Source organism: Sabethes cyaneus, chromosome 1 (genome assembly GCF_943734655.1).
Source record: "Sabethes cyaneus chromosome 1, idSabCyanKW18_F2, whole genome shotgun sequence".
Lineage (NCBI taxonomy): Eukaryota > Metazoa > Arthropoda > Insecta > Diptera > Culicidae > Sabethes > Sabethes cyaneus.
In genome coordinates, this window is record NC_071353.1 from 110,451,628 (window position 1) to 110,479,369 (window position 27,742).

General features: G+C 42.2%; 1 pseudogene; it reads left to right on the top strand.

The window, feature by feature from the left end:
* Positions 1-876: 876 nt before the first annotated feature.
* On the top strand, positions 877-7,230 carry LOC128746097 (uncharacterized; annotated as a pseudogene).
* Positions 7,231-27,742: the final 20,512 nt, after the last annotated feature.

The following is a 27,742-nucleotide window of genomic DNA, read 5'->3' on the forward strand; positions in this document are numbered from 1 at the left end:
TTAACCGAACTTTCAAGTTTACATTCAATGTTAAAACTTCGTACAGCACGCTTTTCAGCTTGTGAAAGAGACTGTAAAGTTTACAAACGGTTCGGTTATGTTGCTGTTGAGAATGCTATTCAGCACAATAAAAAAGAAAAAAAAATTCAACAAAAGACTTCTTTTATTATTCGTTTTTTAGTTTCGTTAATTATAGCATGTCTACTTTTAGTTTCATATTATCGACCCTGCTCTGGTGAGGTGAAATGGCATTTATTTTTAATTAGGTCCTTTTTTTTAAATTATTTAAGGGTAACACTTACCGCGAGTCTCGAACCCAAGTCCTCCTGCTTTGAAAACGGAATACATACCTCTGATCCATGTGAACACTGTGCTATACCATTAGATTTTACTCGAAGTGTTAATTTCATACATTGGAACCTTTAGCGTGCTGGGAAAGATTGATCAATAATATCGATAAATATCGATATGTGCGGAAACGAAACGAGCAATGCTGACATTCATTGCTTAACCATTATTGACCAATAATAATACATGTAATAAAAATTTAAAAAAATAGCAATATATTGTTAGAATACTAAAAGAAATCGACATTTCTCTACTTGAGCGATATCTTATAATCAATTGTTAATATGTACCATATCGATATAATCGATATAGGCTTGTCATCGATTAAATGTATGCTTTCTCATCCATAGTTTTCCCAGTTGTTTACCGCAAAAGTGCATCGAAAACGAAAAGCGTAAATTTAAAATTTGTAAATAGTTGCAATTTGCAATCAATCTCTCGGTTTATTCGGCTATAAATTATGATAAGGTATGAAAATTATTTACAAATTATTTAAAAGCTTTTTAGAATATTCGTCTTTTTGTAGGAATGCCATTCGCCGTTGTTGAAAGGTTCAACGCTAGAGGTTGTAAGGAGCTGTCGGTGGTTCCGTGTAACTGGCTGCGAACCTCAAGAAGTGAAAATATTGTTCTCTGGCCAAATGCAAAACGCATTGCAGACCAAGAAAAACTGCTCCATGATGAAAACAGTTTCCCGAAAAAATCATGGCTAAAGTACAAATGTACAGTGAAACGTAATGCCATCATGTCATATGCCGCAGCGAAACTCATGTTGGAAGAATTATCAGGAGAGTCATCATCCGACGTGAACCAGCTAATTCGACGAAAGAAAAAACAACACAACCATGACAAAGAAAGTTTTCAGAACATGTTTGTTATGGACAATACACAACATCAAAATGAATCAGCATCGGTTGATGAAAACTCTGACTCTGAGCCAACCGTAGGTGACCAATTTAACATCAACATTGGATCACAAAAATCATCTCCACAGGTTCCTGTCATTGTCGAGGTGACTGAAAATATGCAAAGCGAAATCTTTTCTCAACAAAAAACACCCCCTTCATCATCACCGACCGGCATTCAGAGAATTGAGTACGTAACATATGAAAATTTTCACGAACCTGATACATTGGTTGAAGCAGATAATCCTGTGCAAGAATGTATGAATGAAATTATCAAACTTCGGCAATACATTGAGCAGCGATTAGATCGACTGGAAAAGCGGTCGGCGGATATCTGCATACAAAATGAATTTATTCTGGACGCCCTCCGAAAGAACAGTTCCAGGGTGACCAACATTGAGGAGCCAATATCATTTTGTATTGATCCCATTGAGAATAGTGTTCGACATCGGAACGAAAATTGAAGTCCGGGTTCCGGTCCGGTCCGGATCCGGTAAAAAATCGGAACGAATTTTTTAGGTCCGATTTCGTTCCGGTTCGATTTAGCGCTGTTCCGGTTCCGGTCCGATTCCGGTCCGGAAGTCCGAAATTGCCCGGATGCAAAATTGACCAATTTTTAAAAAATAGGTAACTTCTAAACGCTAACCGGCCTGAAACGGATCATTTAAAAAAATAAAAATGTGACACCATTAACTGGTGCTTGGTACCTTACCCATCGTGGAATGGTACTTCAGGCATGAAAGGCAGATTATAATTAAAAAATTGTCTTTCAACCGCCAGTTTATGTTCTTTTTAATGAAAATTAATTTAAATTCGGAAACTTCAAATCAATTTTCCAGTTTTCTCGGACATCACTTGTTTCAAAAGTTTATAAAATAAAATCACTGCAGTGAAATTTTTGACACTAACAGACAAATGAATTATCAAATAAGAAAAAAATACAGTGGACTCTTGGAAAAGTTAACTCTCTGAAAAGTTAATTGTTCAGAAAAGTTAAGCGAATATTAGCTCCCATGCAACACTCTAAAAAGTTAATTTTTGCCTTAACTTTTCTGGAAGTTTGAATTTTTTTGGTTATCCAAAGCGTTCATTCACACACGTGTGTTTTCCTTCTATCTTTATTTCTCTTTTTACGATTTCTTGACGCCTTTTCACAGTTTCTTACAGAGTCTCATCATAACTGGGATTAAATTAAACTCTTGTACCGGACAGTTGTAGCAACAGTTCAATACGGGCACATACTTATCTCAGGATTTTTGATAACATACTGGAAAAGCGCAAACTTAGATTGAATTTTAAATGCAAAAGAAGGAACAGCAGGGATGAAAAATAAACGCGAACATTAGCAAAACGTTGGCGTGGATTACGAAAAGTGAAAAGTTAACTAGTATAACCGACTATTTTACTGAAAGGAATTAAGTATTATTTTTTTTTCGGGTTATCTTACTGGTCGCTTTCTATACCTATGAAAATGGATTTCTGTCTGTCTGTCTGTCTGTCGGTATGTTCCTTATAGAATCGAAAACTACTGAACCGATCGGCGTGAAAATTTGCATTGTAGGATTTTTGGGTCCGAGGAAGGTTCTTATGATGGTTAGAGACCCATCCCCCCACTAAGAGGGAGGGCTCCCATACAAATGAAATACAAATTTCTGCATAACTCGAGAACTAATCAGGCAAATAGATTAAAACTTGGCATATGGGTATTTTTGGAGATAAGAATTTTTTTAATGGCGCATTGAGACTCTTCTTCTCTTTAGGAGGGGAATTATGACCCCTCCCCCCTTTAAGAGGGGGGGCTCCCATACAAATAAAATACAAATTTCCTCATAACTCTAGAACTAATCAAGCAAATGGAACCAAATTTGGCATGTGGGGGATTTTGTAGGCAGGATTTTTTTTGTGATAGTTTGAGACCCCTCACCCCTGTGGTAGGGGAATAAGAACTCTCATACAAACAAAACAGAAATTTTTACCTCTATTATTTTCCTTCAGTTGGGTCCGAACGAGCGATAACGAGTAAGGAGAGGATCACCCCGAGAATCGAAATGGTACTTTTCAAGAAAAGGGTTTCCGTGAAATGGGACATTCCGCGTAAGGTTTTTCGCGAAATGTTTTTCAGCGAAATGTTATACAATCACGACGAATATTTAAGTGCTATCCGCTTTATTTTATCTGGCTAAGTAACAGGGGGATTGTTTTCTACTTTATTGTGAGGAAAAATTGAAAATTTGTAAATTAAACTACCCATGCTCTCATAGTGACGTAACTGCCAAAATGAGTTATCTTGGGTTGAGCTCCTCAGAAACTTGCTAAACTCGAGATTGTGACAGAGTCACGATTTATGTACAACACATTTTAATTTGTGGCAATACGAAGTTTGCCGGGTCAGCTAGTAGCGTATAACACTCTGCGCTAGGCCCTTTTGTGATGTCAACAAAGTGTCAGGGAGACCTAAACATCACTTCAACCTGACGAGACAGGCAATGTCGCCCACTTAAACACAGGTAGAGTCCCAAGCATAGCCGTCACGCCTATGCCCGCAGGCGGAGGCGTTCCGGCCCTGCGCAGACTCCATGAACTGACTCTAAGCTCTCTCTGCCAAAGACCGGAATGCCACACAGTCAACTTTCGTTCGTTGGGCTATCTTTAAGTGGGCTACGTTTTAATCGGGCTCCCGTTAATTGGGCTATAGCCCATCTAAAACGAAGTCAAACGTCATTTCTGACAGTGTATTTTTTCTTCCGTGGGGCTCTTGAATGAACTATTTCATATGCAGAAAATAATTTATTTAGAAAATATTAAAATTAATTAAACGGAATACAGTTGAATCATATCGTAATCTGCCCATTTTTAAGCTTGACCCTTCCATTTTTAGCATCACGGCGAAACAATTAAAAATGTCTATATATGTTAACGTTGTCGTATTAAATTCTACTTTTTACTTGTTAAACAATCTAGAAATAAATTTCAATAATGAAAAGATTAAATTTCGCTTCGATTCCGTGTTTAATAAGTGTATATATTTTTATAAACCTTCCTGCGACGAGTTCGACAAAAACAATCGATGTATCCCTCGGTTTCGACAGCTCAGCCCAATTAACGAAAGTCTTTCACTAAGTCGGCTATGAGCTTAGTGTAATTAGCGAAAGTTGACTGTATTTTAAATATAATGATGTTAATAATGATGATGACGATGATGATGATAATGATGATGATGAGAAGCAAAATGATAGATCGAATTTGTAAATGTGCTTTGGACTTTTTGTACTACTTGAGTTAGACTAATCTCATGTTTTTATTCTTGACCTTGAAATGCGGTCATACTTGAGTTGTAAAATGTAGTATAGTGAAGTGGAGGATTCGTCAGCCCCGCCTGACACCGGTCATCAACCGCGCGCCCGCTTTCTATTTTCTAACACAAACAACGACAAATGAACTAATAGGAAAGACAAATTTCGGAGCATTGGCGGTTATCAACTTATCAGGGCAAATTGAATCTTTCATTCCCCCAGCATTTATGCACTGTACCAAGATACAAAGTAAATTGAGCGCAGTACAAACCCGGACGTTCGCGGTAGTCGACAGAAGTTTTAGAGTTTATAAAACTTTATAGAGACGCACCCGCCTTACTACCCTCGAGACCAAAGAGCTAGTGCGGTAAAGCTGTGGGCTTAAACGTCTCTCTAAGACTCAATCCCTCCCTATCGACAGACCTCGCGGCCGGCCATCAGAGCACAGGTCAGCCACGGGGCCAGTGCAAAAATCCTACTGACTATCTATCAGCACCGCCCTGCAGAGACTCGAACAACACGCTTTTTTGCTTATTGCGAACGACACGAATTGACCTAATTTTCCCATCTGCTACCAAAGCACTTCTATTATCATACCCGTAATCATTGTAGAGTGTTCCTTCGGCATCCAACAGGATCTGGTATCCCGCTTACATCCCCTTACTAACCCTAAGCCCCCGATCGACCCAACCAATCCGACATTTTTCGGAAATATTTGTGACAGCTATGATAAATAGGGCTGAATCCCAAAAACATGCATCTATTAATTATCAGAGATCCCCATACTGGCCTTATTCTTAAACGGGATAAAAGCACTTTCTGAAGAACGCAACAATCGTATTTAGTAAATTTTTACCCCGAGTTCCACTTGAAATCACAAAAGTATTTTGACATCTACCCACATTCAGAAGTAAACGTTACCGCTGTTCATTTACTGATTAGTTAAAAAGCCCTACACCACGACAAGGTTCAGTTTTATCGTAGCGAAGCATTATTTCATAAAGATCTTGCTACATATTTCTTAACGTTACAACTTCCAGATGAGTAAAATGAGTATCCTGTATCCGAGAATATATTTTTCGCTTTCGTGATTATCATTTTCAATGACTCTTAGGACTACTCAGAAAAGGTAATATTTCGAAAAAGTTAATCGACCCATTCACCAATCGATTGACTTTTCCGAGAGTCCACAATATTTCAAAATTTCTTAAGACTTAGAGCATGGGCTTTCCAACATTTCCTTAGAATTTTGCACCGTCTTAGAAAATGATGTGGAAAACTTGTTTCAACTAGTATTTTTACTGGATTGCTGAGAAAACTTTATTGCATTTTCATAAAAAAAATTGTTCTGCAATGCTTGGTTTTAAAACTATAAACTTTCGAACTAAGCTGTGTTCGAAAAAATCGAAAAATTTCTAGTGAAGTTTTCTGAAAAAATAGGACAACATATTGTTTTCATTAAAAAGTTAACATCCTATGCTCGTAAGCAAAATTTCATGAAAATCTGAAACTCTTCGGCCCAAACCTATACGATAATTTTGAAAAATCCGATGAAACTATTGAGTTATCTTTCATATTGGACCATAAGCGTGAATATCGGTTACCTATGGCATTACCGAGAAGATGAAGTGCTATAATTACATAACTTTTAAAATTAGTTCTTTGAAATTAAATTTTGAGGGATCATAAGGCACGAACCGATGCTGCGAAACGTTCGGCTTTAAGACCCACAGATATTTGCTAACTTTTCAAAAATAAATCGATTCGTTGGACTTGTTTTGGAGCCTTCAACAGAAAGTGTATTATTGCTAGCGAAATTATTGTCTTTCCTGAATACTGAGGAAGTTAAAGGAAATTAGTTTTAAACATATAAAGCAAGTCCTAGTCATCGTTTCCACTGCGGTCAGTTTTACGATCAAAAGTGCTTCGGACTTTTCCGGACTTTCAACGGAAGACCTGGTCCGGTACGGTTCCGGAACGCTTCGTTCCGGTTCCGGTCCGATAAAAAATCGGACTCAAAAATTTCGTTCCGATCGGACTTCGGACCGGGTATCGGACCGGACTTTACCCGGTCCGATGTCGATCACTAATTGAGAACGAGCTACAATTAGCAGACCTGGAACTCAAGTTAGCGGATACGGATTTCAAATCCAAAATGGTAAATATAATTAACTTTTGCCCATAAGTTGTCATTAATTTTTCATCTTTTAAGGTTAAATGGCTGCGGTTACATGCTAGTGGTGATTGTGCCGAAAATCGCATGTTAGGTGTACTTGATATCCTCTTCAGTAAAGAATTTCAAACGAAATGCACCTGGACTGGAGCTAGTCGGAAGGGACCGAAAATTGCAATAATGCCAAATCGGAATATCCTTCAACTTTTCACACAGGTCGGAAGTGATGAATACGAAGTAGTCACTCAACAAAAACTAGCAAACTTCTTCATGGCATGCGTAGAGGAACAAGGCACGTCAGACGTAAACAACGAAATGTTGCTGAAGTGGATGTTGTTGGTGATGTGTTAGTCGACGCGTCATCGAATAAAATGAATGGACAGGCTGATAAACAAGTGAACAGTTGCAGTGAGTCGGAATCAGAAGAATATGCTGGTTCTGTTGTTGATTCTTTGGATGCATTGGATTATGCGGAAATTCTCTCAAACGCCACTCCTGATTTCAGTGAATAAGCAGATACAAAAAACCATTTACTATATTAACGAAGACTTCATATATAAAGATTGGCAATTTAATTTTCACTGTTGTGTTAATAGGTACAATGCTTTTTATTTATATATTTATATGTACCATTGCTATACAGTGGCGTTTGACGGTGAAATGGAATTTGATCGATTTACTTTCTTCTAAGTTCTAAATAACAGAGCGTTAATTTTAATTTTATAAATTGTTTTGTTTAATTAGTGTATGTACTAAAGGAATAAATACATGATTACTACGACGTTCAATTGCAACTAATTTGCATTTAATGTCACTGCAGCTAAACTTAGAATAGGCACCAGATAAGTTACTGTTATTACTACAATATATATTTAGAAAGGATGAAGTAAATGGATAGGTGAAGTAATCATTTTTCTCTTTTACGATTTTGCCGATGATTTTCAGCTGGGGAGCTTCTGTAACATGATCGAAACGCACAATTTGGTTCTTGTGGGTAAGAAACCAAGCGTTTCTCTCGGAATTGTTTAAGAAACAGTCTTCATTCACGTCGATGACTCTTTCTCCTCCACAAATTCTGACAGAAGGATAATTCTTCGGACGAGTTTTTGATTTTTGTGTGATGTAATATTCTTCAGAATTGATTTCGGAGAGCCTGTTGATGACTTGTTCGAGACCCTTCCATCCACTTCGAAGTAGGCATTTTATTCGCTGTAGGGCATTTTCGAAAAGATATGCTGCAATGGTAGATAACGGTCCGAAGCGTTCAACTTCATCAACAACATGTAGAAGATTGTGCACATTGCTAGTCAAAAACTGTTCGCCATATAGCTCCATATAACCAGTGACAAACTTTTCCAACATTTTCCTTGCAACATGCCAGTTTGATTCGTAGTTCTGTAAACACAACATCGTAATAGAGCAAAAAAAAAGTAGGAAGTGACGATATATGTCGTCAGGAAGAAACTCTTTGAGTGCTACTATACTGGCGTAATGTAAGAAGCTGCTAAATTCAGAAGCTTTCCAAAATGACAAGAAGTCCATCCCTCGTAGCTTACGGTGAATTTCAGTAGGCAAATGAATGCCAGCTAACATTTGCGATATTTCATTAGACTGCTGCGACGACAACTTCGATTTATAACCCAAAGATCCATCTCTCCATCCAAGAAGCAAACGTTTCATGACACCTAGATCGATCAAGTGCAAACGATCTCCAACGATAATGTCTTCAATCATATCCAAGCTTGGTATTTTAAGCAAAGGTGTACTCGACTTTTGATGGAGACTGTATGCATTTTGCCTAAAGTTTTGATCCGTTCGTTTTGCGCTATTAATGGAAGTTGTTACACTTCGAAATTATGCCGACAAAATGCGCACAATTTTCCCACAGTGCAATACCTATAATTACGCAGCCCATGCATCTACAGTAAAGAATGTACCAACAAGATTATAGCAGTTCTCAAAAGAGACTATCTGTAAGAACTCACCAGGCTATGCTCGCTAAACTGCTCTCAAGATCAGAACAGTTTCCGGTAAACCACGAAGTGGAACAGTCGCACTGCGTCAGAGTGCTTGTGCTTTTGATTGTCGCCCATTTTATAAAAGGGAAAGCAACGCGTTAAGTGTAACTCGCTTGCTTCAAGCTGGTGATTCTAATCGTCGTGACTACCTTGCCCGTACACGTATCTCTGGAATCAAGCCTCCGTTATTTTCGGAGATATAAGAATAACAGGTACGATTTAGATAAATTCGTATTGGAATAGGAATTCCAACCTGATTTTCGTTTATATTAACCAGACAGTAGACAACAGTTGATGCTCAAGGTCGATTGTCACGGCAACGGAGCCAAATTCATACGATTAAAAGGTAAACTTATGAGACACACGGTGAGGTTGTAACTAACCAAAATCTATTCGGCAGCACAAAGCATAAGGAAGCACTGCTATCGTAAGCAAGCTCACTCCGAAGAACAAAGCGAATCAAAAGTAGCACACAACCGGCGATCTTCTGCGAAGCCTATTTAGGCAGTGTCTTTATCGAGACCGACGAAAAGCCCTCAAAAGAGGTAAACGGCCACATTCTTTATACATGTCACAGAAGATTATCGCTAAGTTTTTACAGGGCTTTTCTCCTTAAACACATTTTTCGCACTTCGACGATACTACTCCCGTAAGCCCATTCGGCGGATGAATAGTGATTCCAGGAAGAGGAACAGCTCAGGACAATCACCCCATTCCTGGCTGGAGTCGATCAACAACGTCGAGACACACGAACTTGGCGTCGCCGTGTACGCCACGAATACAACCGGCGTCGGACGAAGAACGTGCGTCGACAGAACGAGGGTTACGGAACAGATGGAGTGCTGCCATCATTTACACCTGTGAGTCGGCGATCGAGATTATTCAACGTATGACCGCTGTCAGTATACCGGAAACAATTAGCTGAACTTAAGGGGCCCCCAACGATAGCAGGTGATGTGCTAGCATAAGTATAGATCCAGAATGAGTAGAAGATGTGAACAATCGTCCAAATAGATCTAAGCAAAATGTATAAATCGTTTCCTTATTGTGATACATTTCGTGTGGCCAATCAGACATTTCAAGCAAAGTTATTGGCTTTTCGGGTGTTCATGCGTTTTGCGATTGTATGCTGACTGGTCAGAGCGAAATAAGAGTCTCTTCTCCATGTACGGTGCGGTGTAGTGGTCGACAGTCGGTTCGTCTTCCGACCGAATCTCAAAATTGTAACAAAGTGAACACGACTGTTCGGGATTCGTGTGAGTACTCGCCTTCGCCGACACACTTTAGACAGCCATTTTTTGAGTTGAAATTTGCGAAGCCTGATAAAATATTTGTTCACTATTTAAAAAATCAAATTAATTTAAATCACGCAATCATACCTTTCAGAAATGCGCGTGCGGGTGAATCACAAATAAAACACCTGAGTTTAACGGTGATTTTGTGATTGTTGATAAATATTCCATGGTTTATCACATCAATCAGCTCTTCGACTAACTGTTTTAAGAATGTATCAAGATTAGTTGGTTTAGTTTTTCTATAAAATATGGCAACCGTCATTGGCGCGATTTCAGGCATTTCTGAAATATTGAATAGTATAGGCCAAAATTGCAATTTGCTACTCTTGAAGAGTGGAATTCCATCAATGTTTATGTTTATCGAGATGCTTAGGGATTGTTCTGTTTGTCTGAGGATGAAAAATTAAGCAAAGGATTTAAGTAAAAGTTATTTTATTTATTACCTTTTTAATGGGGCTTTCAACCGGTGGTGGGTTCACCCCAAAAAAGGAAAAGTTATAAATGTTTTCTTACCGAAAAAAGTCACTCAAGCATTGCTTGATATCTTTGTACCAGTATTGTCCACCAGCGATTTCGACAATTTCGGTAGTTGCCTGCCGGGATGTCTTTAGCAAAGTTCTTGCAGACCGTGGTAGTTTGGTCCCGTTAGTTTTTCTTCTAATTATTTCCATAATTAGATTTATGGATGCGTATGATTGATTCGTTTTGAGAGCCCAATACGTAATGCATTCGCTCAAATCCATTCGATCCAATACATCATTATGCTGATCGTTTTCAAATGATGAATATACATCTTCGAATGAATCTACGTTGCTCTGGTAAAATCCTTCTTTGTCGCTATCGTCATATTCGGGACTACTTTCTTCAGATAAAGGTGTATCTTCTGCAAAACTTGCTTCAAATTTCCTTTTGATCGGCATGCTTTTAGACGTAGAAAGTTGATCTTCTTAAATGCAACAAATAGGGGTAATGACAAAAGAAAAAAATTACTAATAAATTTATGCTACCTGTGTTCACAGCTCGGTTCGCAGCTATGTTTTCCGTCTCCCATTTAGCCAACAATTTGTTTCTGTGGTAATAAAATAAACCATTCTTTTTTATAATTTTAGAGAAATTCATTTTTTCGTCTTCTACTTTTCTACACACTTCTATTTTGAAACCTGCAAGATGAAAATTTCTATAAATAACCTAGTTTGACGTTTCTATATGATTTACAAGCTACAACGCTGACTAGTAGTCGAATTGAAAATTTGCCGTGAACTTTCACGCTGATGAAAAGGACGGTCGCTGCTTTCATTGAACTTCGTCAAGCAGAGTTCAAAACAAGTTTCTACGCCCTCAATGTGAACTTAAAAGTTGTATTAAAGGGAATTAAAAAATTGTTTTGAACTTTTCAGTTTCTAACAAATATTTAGCGGTACTTAAGTTCGGTTTATACGTATGGTGCCATATTAAGCAGCCATAAAGTTCTACGGAACTAATAGTGAACCAAATGTAAACTTCTGAATTCGTTTTTTAAGTAAAAATCGAACTTTTGGTTGCTTGGGAAGTTCAGGAATTCTCAGAGGTGGCCAACATGTTGTTTCCCGTTTGTTCAGGATGATCAGTGATTCCTCTGTTTAACGTGAATGGCAGATGGCTGGCTGGCTTTGTATTCGATGTCAGCATGTTGGTGTTTGGGTGGACGAGATGTCACATCATCGAGATGTTTCGCATAGGTTGGTTTTTTGGCAGTCAGCGGAGCCCACGATCGTGTGCCCGTAGTGAAGTTAGCTCTTGACAACGTAAAGCAAATAAGCTAAAGGCGCTAGCTAGTGAGACCCGCGGATTGAGCGATTGGGACAGAGAGCATTCGACCGTTTTTTACAAGCGAATTTTATATGCTGTTATATGTTGCAAAATATGAAATTATGAAATGGTATTTTGGGAAAGTAGTCGTTCTATAGTACGAATCGGTTGTAACATAACTAGGGAAGCTCGCACGGACTCCGCGGTAGCTGCTACTGAACTTTTTGCTAAGTTCTTCAAGAGTGTGTTCTCGAACATTCATCCTTCTCATACGCCGAATGAACATCGGGATTGGCTGACCGGCATAGCGCATTACAACATCTATCTGCCACACTTGATCGTGTCCATCGAGGATGTGAAACAAGCACTTTCGTCCGTAGATTCCTCTAAAGGTCCTGGTCCAGACAGTCTGCCACCATCGTTCATTAAACAATTTGCCACATCCCTCGCTACACCCGTGTCAATCATCTTCAATCGTTCACTAGATTGTGGTATTTTTCCAACGATGTGGAAAGTCGCGTCCATCACTCCTATACACAAGACTGGAAATGTCCACGACATTGAGAACTATCGCGGAATTTCAATTCTGAGCTGTCTCCCCAAGGTTCTTGAAAAGATGGTCTACGATGTTGTGTATCATACAGTACACCCAATTATTTCGGAACACCAACACGGTTTTATGAGAAAACGGTCTACAGCCACGAATTTGATGGTATTCGTCAACTCACTGATCACGAGCATTGAAAAAAGAAGACAGGTCGATGCGATATACATCGACTTCAGCAAGGCATTCGACAAAGTTCCACACGCACTGGCAGTAGTAAAAATGCGGTGTATGGGGTTACCAACCTGGGTAACACAGTGAATCCAATCATAACTTACCGAACGCTCTGCTTTTGTCAGCATCAATGGTACTAATTCGGCTTGTTTCGAGGTGCCATCCGGTGTGCCTCAAGGCAGTCATCTAGAACCCTTGATATTTGTACTTTTTGTTAACGAGCTGTGCAGTCGTTTGAGCTGTTCTAAACGTATGTTCGCAGACGACTTAAAGATATTCCGTGTAATTACGTCCGCACTTGATGGGTGCGCTCTTCAAGGCGATATTAATTCTCTCTCACGATGGTGCACTCTGAACGGCATGGAAGTTAACGTCACGAAATGTTGCGTCACATCTTTTAGCCGCCTTCGTGACCCCCTACAAAACGAGTACACTATCGGGCAAAACCATTTACGTCGAGTACAGGCTATTAAGGATTTGGGCGTTACTATTGATTGTAAAGCCAGGTTCAATGATCACATCCCTACAATAACAGCTAAGGCTTTCGCAATTCTAGGTTTCGTGAAAAGAAACACTAAAGCATTCCAGGATATATACGCACTTAAATCGTTGTACTGTGCACTTGTCCGCAGCATTCTGGAATACGCTGTTGTTGTATGGGCTCCATACCATGCTGTGCATATCAATAGATTAGAGGCTATCCAAAAAAAAAATCCTGAGATACGCTCTGCGTTTTCTGCCCTGGGATGATCCTATAAATCTACCAGCCTATGGAGAACGCTGTAAACTGATCGACCTGCATTCGTTAGCTGCGAGACGGAAATTATTGCAAAGATTTTTTGTTTTCGGACTACTAAACGGAGATGTAGATTGCAGCTCTCTTTTAAACCAAGTGAACATCCGTGTCCCCCGAAGGCAACTCCGGAATCATTCCCTTCTGTGGCAGCCTTCTCATCGTACAAACTACGGGTACAACGAACCTTGGGCCATGTGCTGCCGTGTCTTCAATGATACTAGTGAAGTGTACGATTTCGACATTAGCTAAACTATTTATAAGCGTAGGATACAACTATTAGACTAAAACAAATTGTCTGTACAACTCTAAGTTGAAGATAATAATATAAATAAAATCATCTTACAGATGAGGAAGTAAAGGCGGCGCTTGGATTGAAAGCTCCTTCCGAGTTGGAGTCGTTTCTGTGCCTTGTTGGGTTTGTTGGTCTTGCATCGCTGGAGTTCCTCATGGGAGGGTTGCTTCACTGGGATAGTTGTTTCAAATGTGGAAACTTTATGATGCGGAATTGGAAAGACAAGTATCAAGTCATTGGTACACTACGAGCCATGAGATGAGTCGCTGCTCTAGGCAAATGCAAGCCCGTTTGAGACCCTATAACCTATGTGCTATTTGTAATAGGCAAGCCTAGCGAGCTGAACTGGCCACTCTGTAATTACTTAGATAAAAAGAGATAACAACCCCTTGTACATCACTCGAAGCAGTAGGTATTGGGTTCGGCATCAACAGCGGATTATTCTAGTGTAGACAGTCGGACTGTACGGACGGACTCTCGGGGCGTCTAAAGAGATTTTACATCTTACTTACTTTTCATAAAGAAAGAAATGCGGAAAAGATTATCAGAGAGAAGGAAAACCAGCCACGTTCATTAAAAATGCAACGAAGCCATAAACTTGATATGTAAGATGATGTAAATTCAGAGATACGTATGAAGGTTTGTTGTGGTAAATTTGCAGTTCCCAGTATAGTTTTGCTCCAGTTTCCAGTGAAGCGTTATGATCCGTAATCGCTGCAGAGCAACTTTGCAACCTAATTGAAATTCCAACAGCATAAGTAGGAAGCGATGAATATCATGTTAGCGATGAAGCATAGTCTAGCATAGCATTCATTGGTAGACATTTTAAGTTAGGAAAATCTCCGTACCTTGAAAAACGAACGGCGACGATAGTTTTCTGGCAAAATGTTTACTTTCTTTCGTTCGAAACTTGAATACTTCAGACTTTAGCTTTTTAAATGGTTCGTGTAAAAGGAGGTATTTAACCACTCCAAATGTTAAAATGAATTTTTACAAATACTTATGCTAAATTCCTCTTGAAATAACTATGCTTTAAATAAATATTTGGAGCTGTTTTACCAGAAAACTATATTGAGAAAATCTACTGGAGCCTCAGCACTGGAACAGCAGCCAAGCAAAATATTTGCTCTTACAGCTGAGCGTTAGTTTTTTTTCTACAAATACACTTTTTAGTATATATTTGTTACACGTCATATTTTGCTGATTGCAACCGATGCCATCGAAATGAAAGGAATACCGGTTTGACTTTTAGTCAGAAGCGTTGCATATTTTTCATAGAAACCCCGAAGCATGCAAATCGGATCATCTTTTGTCCGAAAAAACCTTGGTTAGATGGTAAACACAATTTTCACAGAACACGTCAGTATGTATGAAACCGTATGTGCGCACGACGTAAGCAGAAAATCCTCAACCGACACGGGTCCACTCTACCGACACCGCCTGGTTGGAAATGCCTCTCTCGTTCGACTTTGATTTGTTCAAACTGAATATTGTATGCAAAGTATTCACACAGCGATTTGCATATGAGCTTATCTGTAAGCTCACGGAGATTTACCCTTTCATACTCCGGCAATGCATTGCGATATGAATTTCAATGAGTCGGTTTTCAGGCGAAACATGGAAATAGAATTGACTCGAGTGTGCTGGTCCAATTCCAACCATTAGTCGGATATTTATTGCGGCACTCCGTTGTCATAAATTGGGCTTTGAACTGCTGTTTTTGATTGAGGAAATTGTGAGTGTCATCACTCCACTGTGGTCACTCCTCTAGACTATCTGACTTATCTGATCGGATTTATCTCATTCTATGATTTCCGAAACTTATCCTGTTGGGCCTCAAATCTGTGCTATGCTATGGTTATGATACGGTAAAGGTAGGAAAATGAGAAAATATACAATACGAAATATTTCTGCCAGAAAAACTCAACTCACCGTCACTCATACCCAAGCTTGTGCTCATCCTCTGATGTAAATATTCTCCGGTGCTTGATTTAGCGATAAACATCGTACTAAAACCGATGTCATCGCTTTTATCACTTCCTATCGGCATGGTGCTTACTAACTTTTATTATTACCTCTCTCGTCGTTCCTCCTCCAGCCCCCACGACGGCATCCAACACAGCAAACATCTAGCTTTTTCCATGCTAAACCACATCGTCGGCCCTAGTTCGAAGAGATATTGACGACATTAATTATCGATAATGCTGAAGGGCTCCTGCTTCACCATAAGCTAGCTAGGAAGTTTACCGGCAGCGGATAAGCAAGCAAACGGAAAAGTTCGAGAAGTATTAAGCCGGTTCGCGTGTTGTAGCCTAACAATACACAGCAGCGCCAGCGCCCATAGAGATGGCAGCTTTAATTCAATGTGTATTACTTTCTGCTAAATGAACTTCTGGGCAGGATAATTATCTGCCTTTCAAAGGGAGGCTTACACTCAACTCCAAACACTAAGAATACAGTCAAAGGGAGGCTTAAGGTGTAAACACTCAAAATACAACCACCTTCCGGTAAATTGACTTTTTACCATGTCTAATTTTCGGTGTCTTAAACTGTGTTCATTGTATTTGGTTCCTTGAACTTATATTTCACCTGTATCAAGTAAACAAATATGCTGATATAGTAAAGATGGTACAATGTGGAAGGCCGTGGTGGGCTGGGCACATGGCCAGAAAGAGTAGCCAAAACTATTTTCAGCAGAGAACCAGGAAGATCTTACAGCTCTCCAAGCTGGCGTGTGGCTCTTGATATCAATGCGGCGTGATGTAAGTGAAAAGAAGAATATCGAGATCTCTTAGGGTACGGAAGGGTATTTTCAGTCCATTAAGCGATGGCATATATTTGACGACGTTTCAGAACTTAATTTTCTTATTTAATATACTAACTGACCCGACAAACTTCGTATTGCCACAAATTAAACTGTGTTGTACATAAATCGTGAATCTCGGATGACCTTTGTCACAATCTTGAATTTTGCAAGTTTCTGGAGAGTTCAAGGGTGTTTTAATATACAAATTTTTCTCACAGTAAAGTAGAAAACAACTCCCCCATTGCTTAGCCTGATAAAATAAAGCGGATGGCATTTGAATATTCGCCATCATTACAAACCATTTCGCCGAATACCATTTTGCGGAACACCAATTTTCGGTTGACCATAACGCGGAATATAGAATTTCGCAGAATACCATTTCGCAAAAAACCTTACGCAGGATGTACCATTTCACGGAAAATCTTTTCGTAGAAAGTACCATTTCGCAGGGGTGACCCAACTTGAGGAAAGTAATAGAGGTCAGTAGATCTTGGAAAATAAATAATCCTAGATAGAGATGATCTCTACGGGGGGCTGCCCCCGCAGTGACCGACGCTTCCGACGGCAGGTCGCCGACAACACTCACGGCCTATGGCCGTCTCGCGCTGAATTATCTAATGTTACTGTTGATAATTTTTGGTGGTCTTGTTATTGATTAATGTTTTATGAAAGAGTATAAATTTCTCGAATTCGATTAGTTTTTGAGTTACGCAAAAATTTCTGTTTTATTTGTATGATAGTCCTTATTCCCCTACCACAGGGGTGAGGGGTCTCAAACAATCATTAAAAAAATTCCTAGCTCCAAAGCCCCCCCCGTGCCAAATTTGGTTCAATTTGCTTGATTACTTTTCAGGTTATTAGGAAATTTGTATTTCATTTGTATGGGAGCCCCTCCTCCTAAAAAGGTAAGGGGTCCTAATTTATCATAGAAAAAATTCATGCCTCCAAAAACACCCACATGCCAAATATGGTTCCATTTGATTAATTAGTTCTCGAGTTATGAGGATATTTGTCCTTCATTTGTATAGGAGCCCCCCCCCCCCTCCTAAAGTGGGGAGGGGTCTCAATTCACCATAGAAAAAATTCTTGTCTCCAAAAACACCCATATGTAAAATTTCGTTCCATATGCTTGATTAATACTCGAGTTATGCAGAAATTTGTGTTTCATTTGTATGGGAGCCCCTCCTCATAGTGGGAGGAGGGGTCTCTAACCATCATAAGAACCTTCCCTGGCCCCAAAAACCTCTATATGCAAATTTTCATGCCGATCGGTACAATAGTTTTCGATTCTATAAGGAACATTCGGGCAGACAGACAGAAATCCATTTTTATAGGTATAAATTTGTAGGGGAGCCCCCCCTCTTAGTGGGGGGAGAGATCTCTAACCATCATAAGAAGCTTCCCTGGCACCAAAAACCCCTACATGCAAATTTTCACTCCGATCGGTACAATAGTTTTCGATTCTATTAGGAACATAGAGCAGACAGAAATCCATTTTTATAGGTATAGATTTGTATGGGAGCCCCCCTTCTTAATGAGGGGAGGAGTCTTTTGCCATCGAGAGAACCTTCCGTAGCCCCAAAAACCCCTACATGCAAATTTTCGCGCCGATCGGTTCAGTAGTTTTCGATTCTAAAAAGAACATAGGGACAGACAGACAGAAATCCTTTTTTATAGGTATAGATTAGTTCTGTGGATGGCTGAATAAAGTAAGCAGAAACGTTAACATTACTAAGTTAATTTATTAATTCACCGAAAAGAGTCAATTTAAATCTGATAAGATTCAGTGCAATCAGAAATATAAAAAAAAACTAGCTGATTGCCAGATCTTACTCGGGCCCACTATGTCTCTCAATCACTTGTACATCTGTTACTGTAACGAAAATTCTAATAATGCAAGAAACGAAACCCTTTTTCGTCATTTGAATGTGTCTAATTCCGTTGTTAGTTCCCCTCCTGTTGCACCAACTACTTGTAAATCTGTCTTCGACCCGGTAATCCCTACAAGTCGACACAAAGCTTTTTCTACGTTTTTGGACCTCCCCCTTGTTAATGGCCACCCTACACCTCCTTTCAAAAATCCAGCCACTTGTTCAACTGCTATCATTTCAAATGTAACAGAAACGCACCTCTTTATCTTTACGTTTACCTTGCTCCTTCATTGTAAGAGACCGTCTCCCTCTTTTGTCAGCCTCCCTGCGCTGATTCTTTTATGTCGAAAAACATGTGTTTGACGACCCAAGTAACAATTCTAAGGCCACTTGGCTTTAGTTGATTTTATAAAGGTTTTATTGCGGTATCAATCAAACCTATTTGGGGCGAATCAACCAAGGGTTGAAAGCCCCATCAAATAATAAATAAATAAATAAATCATTATTTCTGGTTTTATTGTGGTATTGCCCAATACCAAGTGGATCCGAGTTCAAACACATTTATAGCTTGTCAAACCGCAATAAATCTGTTACTTTTATAGAGCTATTAAAACGGTAACACCCTGACCAAACGGATTTTTTGCTGCTATTATGAAGAATACCGAAGTTCAACACCAAAATCATTTTTTTAAGTGAGGCCATATTGCCATATTCCAGTATTTGTTTGTAGCTCGCAAACAAAAATTCATCAAAGCAAAGTGTTTTGCAGGAAGAAAGTGATTATCAATCAATTTTCCTGTCAGAGGATGTAACTAAAATGATTTTGCAAGAAATTTAGATTGACTAACTGAATATATTTATTTTGTTAGAATAACCAGTTTTCGAAAATTGCAAAATTTCAGTGGTGCGTTGATTGTATCCACCATCAATATGCACGATAAACTTTAACGCGCACATGCTGCAAGCGAACTAAGACTGCTCAAAATTCATTATTTACTCTATGGGATACTATATTATGGTCCCTATCAACCAAATCGTTCCGAATTATCTGACAATAAAACTTTAACTTTTCTGCTCACGGATGTATTTTCAAGTTGACAAGGCTGGCGAACTGATTTAGCTTTCACCAGAACGAAAAGCGAAAAACTTTGTTAAATTATGGCGGTGGCTGTCAAGCAGTGAAAGCTTAATCGGTTTTATTGCTGCTTTCAGCAGAGCGCGATACCACTACTTGAGCATGTAACCTGATTCTTATAGAGGTTAAGAAAAAAATTCTTAGGATAGTTATTGACCATTCCAAGGCCTTGCGGACCATTCTCAAATTTGGCGCAGCGAGCACTGCGCGAAATTTCGTAATAAAATTTCAAGGAATCTATGTCAGCAATGAAATTTGCATTTTGATGCGAAATTTAGATGCATTAGAAACAAAACTCGTTCCCTTCTGGTTCTGTACGTTATACACCTGATAGTTCAACAAAAGTGTGTTTGATGATCTTTATACCTAATACATTGTAACACAATAATTTTGTATTGAACAATCAATAGTAACAGTAAATAAAATATGTAAAAACTGTTCGTTCACATTTTCCTGGCGTGTTCCCAAAAACGAATGGTTCCTGCATAACAAAAGAAGACCTAGACGAAGAAAACAAGAAAATCAGAAAATGAAGAAAAGTGGTAAGGAGAAAGCAAAGTGAATGAGAAACAGAAAAAATAAAGAAAACAGGAAAAAGTGAAATGGAACTACAGAGAAAATAGAAAACTGAGATAACAAAAAATAGAAAATTAAAAAGTCAGAAAGCAGGAAACGGAGAAATCCTCAAACAGGAAATTTGATAAATGCATTTTATAGCATTTTGACGTAGGACTACGTCTTTGTTTACTATACTGGGACTGGGTAGCACTTTGTGAAAACGAAAATAGAAGTGTAACGTTTGAATGAAAGATTTTTAATGCTAATAACTACTAAACTAGTGAACGAAACTGAACAATTTATATGTCGTTGGACAGATAAAATGACCAGCAATTTTTTAGGGGGGCAAAAGAGCAATTTTAAGGGGGGTGTAAGAGGGGGGGGGTCCTATACAAATGAGACTCAAAATTCCTCAAAACTCGAGAACTAATCAAGCAAATGCAACCAAATTTGGCATGTGGGGGTTTCAGAAGGCAGGATTATTTTTTTACAGTGTACTGACTCCTCTTCTCCTTCTAAGAGGGGGGGCTCCCGTAGAAATGAAATACAAATTTCCTCAAAACTCAAGAACTAATCAAGTAAATGGAACCAAATTTGGAATGTAGGGATTTCAGAAGTCAAGATTTTTTTCTATAGTAAATTAAGACCCCTCCCCTCTTTAGGAGGCGGGGTCCCCATATAAATAATACACAAATTTCCTCATAACTCGAGAACTATTCGAGCGAAAGGAACCAAATTTGGCGTGTGGAGTTTTTTGGAGGCATGAATTTATTTTGAATTTATTTATTTTATGATGCTTTGACACCCCTCACCCCTGTGGTAGGAGACTAATTCATTACCATTTCAACCTTCATGATGCACACAAGTGATTTGTAAAAGAAATTTCTATGTCTCTAAGGTTGCAGGCATTGTACTTATGAACCCCCGTCCACGTATTTTCAAAGCCACCATAGCATTAAATGAAGAATTGAATCTGAATATTTCGCTCTTCTCTTTTAAACATTCACTTAAACAATGGCACTCACAGATTCTTATAAACAAACATATGCCAGAAATGCAGTTTACATTAGTCTTCGATCTGATGATCTGATATAGTCCTACATCACCCTTTCGTGCAACCCTTAGGGCTGCATACCTTGTAGTTTTTTCTCAGCTTTCCAATGGTAATCTTGAATTGAAAATCGGTTAGGGGCTTATGGCAAAATCTTCAAATTTTTGATAAAATCCAGTATGGCGACCAAATCCAAGATGACCGCCGAAACCATTTTTCCGCTCGAAAACCCTGCCATTTACTTACTTAATTGGCCTAATGTCTTACGACAAGGCGCGGTATAATTTCTCCATCTATTTCGGTCCATGGCAGCTGGTCCCCAGTTTTGCGGGCACCAAATCTCGCTGCACCTGGTCTTGCCACCTCGCTCGCAGTGCCCCTCTTCGTCTTGTTACTACCGGATTTGATGCAAAAACCATTTTCGCAGGATAGTTGTCGGCATTCTAGCAACATGTCCTGCCCAACATATCCGTCCAGCTTTAACCACTTTCTGAATACTTGGTTCGCCGTAGAGACGCGCGAGCTCGTGGTTCCTTCTTCGCCTCCATACACCGTTCTCTTGCACTCCGCCAAAGATGGTTCTTAGCACCCACCGTTCAAAAACTCCGAGTGTTCGTAGGTCCTCTTCTAGCAGTGTCCACGTTTCGTGTCCATAGAGGACAACCGGTCTAATTAGCGTTTTGTACAGTATGCACTTTGTACGGGGGCTCAAATTGTTCGACCGCAAGTGTTTGTGGAGTCCGTAGTAGGCCCGACTTCCGCTGATAATACGTCTTTTAATCTCACGGCTGGTATTGTTGTCCTCTGTTGCCAGTGAGCCAAGGTATACGAACTCGTCGACTACCTCGAACTCATCCCCGTCGATTACCACGGTACTGCCCAAGCGGGCCCTGTCGCGCTCGGTCCCACCCGCCAGCATATACTTCGTTATAGATGTATTTATCTTCAATTCAATCTTCTCTGCTTCGCGTTTTAGTCTGGTGTACTGATCTTCCACCGCCTCAAATGTTCTGCCGACAGCATCCACGTCGTCAGCAAAGCAGATAAATTGACTGGATTTATTGAAAGTCGTGCCCCGCATTTCGATCGCCGCTCGTCTTATAACACTACAAGCGCAATGTTGAATAGCAAGCAGGAAAGACCATCTTCTTGTCGAAGTCCCCTGCGAGATTCGAATGGGTCCGACAATCCACCCGAGATTCTCACACAGCACTGGATCCCATCCATCGTAGCCATGATAAGTCTAGTAAGCTTACCCGGAAAGCCGTTTTCGTCCAAAATTTTCCATAGCTCTTGTCGGTTTATCATATGCGGCTTTGAAATCGATGAACAGGTGGTGCGTGGGGACTCGGAATTCGCGGCACTTCTGGAGGATCTGCAGCAGGGTGAAGATTTGGTCCGTTGTAGACCGATCCTCCATGAAGCCGGCCTAGTAACTTCCCACAAATCTATTGGCTATTGGCGCTAGTCAATGAAAGAGGACTTGGGACAGCACTTTGTAGGCGGCATTCAGGATAGTGATGGCTCGGTAGTTTTCACAATCCAGCTTAACACCTTTCTTGTAGATAGGGCAGATAGCCCCGTCCTTCCACTCTGGTAGTCGCTCCGTATCCCAAATCTTGACAATCAGTTGATGCAGACTGCCCGCCATCTTGTCCGGGCCCATTTTAATAAGTTCCGCTCCAATGCCATCCTTTCCCGCTGCTTTGTTGTTCTTCAGCCGCTGGATGGCTTCTTTAACTTCCCTTATCGATGGGGGTGGCACATCTTCGTTGCTTGCTACACCAATGTGGTCACTTCCTCCGCTATCATGGTCTTCCGCCTGCACGCCATTCAGGTGTTCATCGTAGTGCTGCTTCCACCTTTCGATCACCGCCCGGTCGTCAGTCAAGATATCTCCATCTTTATCTCTGCACATTTCGGCCCGCGGCACGAAGCCTTTGCGAGATCCGTTGAGTTTCTGATAGAACTTCCGTGTATCGTGAAAGCGGTACACTCCTTCTCCTCTTGGTGGCGCTTCTTCTCCTTGAAGAGTCGGGTTTGCTGCCTCCGCTTCTGTTTGTATCGCTCCATATTCTGACGGGTGGCTCTACGCAGCATTTGTACCCGCGCTGCGTTTTCCTCAGCCAATATCTGCTGGCACTCCTCGTCAAACCATTCGTTCCGACGATTCGATGCCACACGGCCTAGGACGTTCTCCGCTACGCTGTTAATGGCTGTTTTCACGGCATTCCAACAGTCCTCAAGAAGGGCTTCACCCAGCTCACCCTCTTCGGCAGCGCGGTTTCGAGAGATAACGCGTAGTTTTGGGCGACCTCCGCTTGCTTCAGTCGCGCTAGATTATATCGTGCCGGGCGCCGGTATCGTATGTTGTTCACAACAGATAGTTTTTGACGTATCCTAACCATCACTTGGTAGTGATCCGAATCAATGTTAGCGCCTGGATAGGTTCTGACGTCGCTAATGTCTGAAAAGTACCGGCCATATATCAGAACGTGATCGATTTGTGATTCTGTCTGGTTGGGAGATCTCCAAGTGTACCGATGGTAGAGGTTATGCTGGAAGAAGGTACTACGTATGGCCATGGTCTTGGAGGCGGTGAAGTCGACAAGTCTTAGGCCGTTTTCGTTCGTTTGCGGGCGAGCGCTGAACCGTCCAATCACCGGTTTGAATTCCTCCTCCTGACCAATCTGAGCATTACAATCCCCGATGATAATTTTGACATCATGTCTTGGGCAGCGGTCGTATTCACGCTCCAACTGCGTGTAGAATTCGTCTTTGTCATTATCGGTACTTCCGAGGTGAGGGCTGTGCGCGTTAATTATGCCTTATATTAAAGAATCGGCCCTTGATTCTTAATCTGCACATTCGGGGGTTGATAGGCCACCACCCGATCACCCGCTTCTGCATCTCATCCATCACTACAAAAGCTGTGCCCAGCTCGTGTGTATTGCCGCAGCTCTGGTAGATGGTATGACCATCTCTATACGTACGTACCATCGTTCCTTTCCAGCATACCTCCTGCATGGCCGGTTAAGGCCCTAACCCAGCGAGGTTAAGGTGCCGAACAAAGTCGCATTCGACTTTGCGCGACGTCGCATAGCCACTAAGATGGGAGCGGGAACTCTTATCCCTACCTCCACGCGGTACCGGCCGGGACGCAACTGGGTCTAGGGTCGACCAAATACCAGTCTTTGGTTGCACCCTCAGTTGTGTGCTAACAGGGAAAGGGGGGCACGTTGTGCTTGTGGGTAGCGTGGCGCAGTGGTGTAAAGAGGCGAGCAGAGCTCAACTCCTATAAGCCAGCTGCGGGCGCCGTAGTGCTTGCGGGTAGCGTTGCGCAGTGGTGTAAAGAAGCGAGCGGGGCTCAATTCCTATAAGCCAGCTGCGGACGCCGTAACGTCCTGTTAGAGCTCAGGACTTTAAGCAAAAAAGCCGGGTCAGGAGTGCCATGGGCACATTAGGATCGGTTCCAGGAAGATCCTAATTACGGTGTACTGGACGGGCGGGAATAAACGTTTGGATTTGGCGCTACAGGGCTGACGGCTGTGCTATTCTACTACCTTATGTAAGGAAGGGTGGTACCTTCCTGAAACGGCGAGTAGGCTAATGGTACAGCTGCCTTCCGTCCCGTTAAAACCGTGGCTGGTCTCTAGGTACGTTCAAAGCTCGTCACTCACGTCAAAGTGCGGTGGTGTAGGCTCAGATGATACATTCCTGACTAACGCTGATCGGATGCTGACATCCCTGCCCCCATGAAGGGTAGGGGGGAGTGTCCCTAGCCATGGCCTCCCTGCTTGCATAGATCACCATGGGATCGTTAAGGCGACTATACAATTACGAGTGGAGATAGCGGCCTAGAGTTGGGACCCTTTCGAATGGACAAATTTCTAAATTTGAATTTAAAAGAGGGATCGAATACGAGTGCTACTAGTGGCAAAGATGATATCTTTGCAAAAAATAGTAAGTTGGCAAGGTCACCAACAGCAAAGACAGGTAGCCCCCCGTTATCGGGGGCGCGACCCAAGAAGGGAAGCCCACCGAAATCGGGGGCACAGCCCATACAGGGAAGCCCCCGGAAAACGGGGGCGATACCGAAGAGGAAGTTGACACCACCTAGGACTAACACCCCAGTTAGAACGCCGGTGGCCATCCAGTAGCAAGCTGGAGGAAGCCAAAAAGTTGGTGGACGAGTTGTACTCGTTCATCAACTCAAGGTCAAATGTCCACCTCGACATTAAAAAGCTGGCGGTGAGCCTCCGCTCTACCGTCATAGCTGCCGAGGTGGAGAGGCAAGAGCTTCTGCAGCGATGCGAAATCGCCGAAGCTCTGGTCATAGCCGCTAAGGCTGTGGCCATGCCTAGTCAGGCGCGTACGCCGCTTGCCAAGCACAAGGCGGCTACGCCCGACCATGGACCAACGCTGGTAGCCAAGAGGCAGCGGACTTCGGCTCGCGCCTCTACCAGCGAACGTGCGGAGGCGGTCCCGAATGGTGCTTCCGGGACCGGGGAGGAGGAATGGCAGGTGGTTAGGCGTAAACCGCCTAAACCGCCGAGGCCGAAACCGTGCGAGGCTGCGGCTGCAAAGCCAAAGCCAAGGCGCGTCCATAAGGGCGACGCCTTAGTAGTGAAGCTGACAGGTGAGCTGTCGTACGCCGAACTACTGCGTAAGGTTCGAGTGGACCCCAAGTTGCAGGAGCTTGGGGCCAACGTAGTAAAGACCCGCCGAACCCAGGCAGGGGATATGCTTTTCGAACTCAAAAAGGACCCAACGGTCCAGAGTTCGAATTACCAGAAACTGGTAGAGCAGTCCCTGGGCGAAGCGGGCCAGGTAAAGGCGCTGTCGCAGCGTGTTCTGGTCGAGTGCAAAAACCTCGACGAGATTACGTCGACAGTGGACCTGAGTGATGCTCTGCGGGATCAGCTTAAGGTTGATGTGGCACCCGCAGACATCCGGTTGAGGAAGGCATACGGTGATATGCAAACTGCGACCTTAAACGTGCCAGAGGCAATCGCCAACAAGATGTTGGCGTCTGGCAAAATTAAGGTAGGATGGTCAGTGTGTACACTGGTGTCGAAACGGCGTATCGAACGCTGTTTCAGGTGTATGGGCTTTGGCCATCGGGCGGCCAAGTGTAAGGCCCCCGATCGGTCCAAGCTGTGCAGGCGGTGCGGCGAAGATGGCCACTTCGCCAGGGGATGTAGCAAACCCCCCAGGTGCATGCTCTGCACAGTCGATGCGGGAAATAAGCATGCCACAGGTGGCCCACTGTGTGCGGCTTATAGGCGGGCATTGCAACGATAAGGGTGCAGGTTATACAGTCATTGGAGGAGACTTCAATGCTTGGGCTGTCGAATGGGGTAGCAGGTGCACTACTCCGAGGGGACAAAGCTTGCTGGAAGCTCTGTCCAAGCTAGATGTAAGTCTGGCTAACGTGGGATCCGTCAGTACCTTTTGTAGGGGGGTACAACAATCGATCATCGACATCACCTTCTGCAGCCCAACGTTGCTTGCCAACATGGGCTGGAGGGTGTCAGATGAGTACACGCATAGCGACCACCAAGCTATACGGTACACGATTGAACGACGGGCGCTACGGCCACGCGGGGTGAAGTCGACAGGGAGGAGGTGGAAAATGAAGGCCTTCGACAAAGACCTGTTCGTTGAAGCACTCAGTGCAGAGAGCACCCGCTCGAACCTGAGTGCTCGGGAGCTGACCAACGTCCTAATACGGGCATGTGATACCACTATGCCTAGGACGGGGCAGCCAATGAACGGTCGTCGCTCGGTATACTGGTGGAGTGATACCATTGCCCAGCTCCGTTCCAGGTGCCACAGAGCGAGAAGGCTAGCGCAGAGGGCCCGGACCGATGCAGATGCTGAAGCTCGGGGAGTTGATCTTAAAGCGGCAAGGTCGGCGCTTAAGAAGGAGGTTAGGCGTAGCAAGAAATCCTGTTTCCAGGAGCTATGTCGCGATGCGGATTCAAACCCCTGGGGAGGTGCATACCAGGTGGTAATGAAAAAGATGAAGGGTACATCTGCGCCGCAGGAAACCTGCCCCCAAAAGCTGAAAGTCATCGTGGAAGGGCTCTTTCCGCAACACGATCCAGTTTGGTGGCCTCCGACCCCGTACGGTCAATCGAATGATGTCCTCAATCCGGTCACGAATGAGGAACTCATCGTAATTGCCAGGGGTCTAAAAACGAAGAAAGCGCCCGGTCCTGACGGGATTCCGAACGAGGCACTCAAAGCGGCGATCCAAGCATATCCCGATATGTTTAGAGAGACGCTTCAGAGTTGCCTAGAGGTATGCGAATTTCCAGACAAATGGAAAGTCCAAAGATTGGTACTGCTGCCAAAGCCGGGGAAACCACCTGGTGAGCCCTCGTCGTACAGGCCAATTTGCCTACTGGACACGCTAGGCAAATTGCTAGAGCGGGTAATCCTAAACAGGCTAACGCCTGTGACGGAAAGTGATGTCGGACTGGCACACACGCAGTTTGGCTTCCGTAAGGGGAAGTCCACTGTAGATGCCATAAAGTCCGTAGTGGAGAGGGCCGAGAAGCCTATGAAACGGAAAAGGCGAGGCGACAGGTATTGTGCCATAGTCACAATCGATGTCAAAAACGCCTTTAA